Genomic DNA, 1,449 nt, shown 5'->3' with positions numbered 1-1,449 from the left:
GTCATGGTCGAGCCATCTAACCCACTTTTCTTGAGTTTACATACAAGGCTGTTATGGGAGACAGTATCAAAAGCCTTGCTGAATTCAAGATGGACAATACCCACTGCTCTCTCTTCATCTATCCATTTGTCATGTTTTTGCAGAAGGCTATCAGATTAGTCAAGCAAGATTTCCCCCTAGTAACTCCATGCTGACTACACTCGATAACCCTCTTTTCTTTCACATGGTTAGAGATGGACTCCAGAATGAGCTGCTCCATCACCTTCCTGGGGATGGAGGTGAGGCTGACTGGCCTGTAGTTGCTCAGGTCTTCCTTCTTGTCCCTTTTGAAGACTGGAGTGCCATTGGCCCTTTTTCAGTCCTCAGACAGCTCCCCTGTTCTCCACAATCTTTCAAAAATGATAGAGAGTGGTACAGCAACAGCATCCCTCATCACTGATGGATGCATCCCATCAGTGTCTGAGATTCCTGAGCACTGGTCTTAGCTGGAAAGACTGAGACAGAGAAGACATTCAGTAATTTGGCCATCTTTCACTGTCACCTCATTTAGCAATGGACCCACTTTTTCCCCTTCTTCCTTTTACTATTGATGTTTTAAAGAAGCCCTTCTTGTTATCACTAGCCTTGTTTAGCACCAAGGCAGCCTTCGCCTTCCTCGTTGCATCTCAGCATGCTTTGACAGTGCTTCTATAATCTCCCTACTGCCCAGACCATTTCTCCACTTACTGTAGACTTCCTTCTTCCATTTCAACTTTTCTAGCAGCTCCTTGCATATCCATGCAGGTCTCCTGCCTCCTCTACTAGTTTGGTTTTTTTTTCCCCAAGAGTATACATTTATCTTGAGCTTGCAGGAGGTGGTGTTTGATTACTAACCAGCTCACTTAAATCCTATCCCATGGGGCACTTTTAAGTAGTTCTTTGAATAGGACAAAGTTACCACTCCGAAAGTGAGCTCAGACCCCACTCCCCCTAACCTGACTACAACAACATCTCTCTCAAGTTTGAAATTTCAGTCAGCATTGCTCAGAATAGTGTAGGGATATATATGATGCAGCCCAAAACATTACAAACATCCACTGCTCTCCCATTATCCATCATCATCAATTAAGCATCATTTCCACATCAGAAACCTGTGCTGACTACTTCTATCTACCCTCTTGTCCTTCATGGATTCAGCACAGGTTTCCAGCAGTAGTTGCTCTACTGCCTTCTCAGGAACTCAGATGATTCTGACCAGCCTGTAATTCCGCAGATCTTCCTTCTCTTATTGACTTGGTGTGATGGTTTGAAACTGTCTTTTTAATTTTTCTTCTCAAAGTTCAAGCAGAGAAAGCTAAAGAATGTAAACAAGTCACTACTGGGTGTAAGAAAGCAAAATAATGATTGTTCTAAACACTTCCATTGGAGAGATAGAAATGTTTTAAGAACTACTACTCAAAACAGAGTTTG

The sequence above is a fragment of the Indicator indicator genome, chromosome Z, assembly GCF_027791375.1.
Source record: "Indicator indicator isolate 239-I01 chromosome Z, UM_Iind_1.1, whole genome shotgun sequence".
NCBI classification, from domain to species: domain Eukaryota; kingdom Metazoa; phylum Chordata; class Aves; order Piciformes; family Indicatoridae; genus Indicator; species Indicator indicator.
This window is presented reverse-complemented; position numbering follows the sequence as displayed.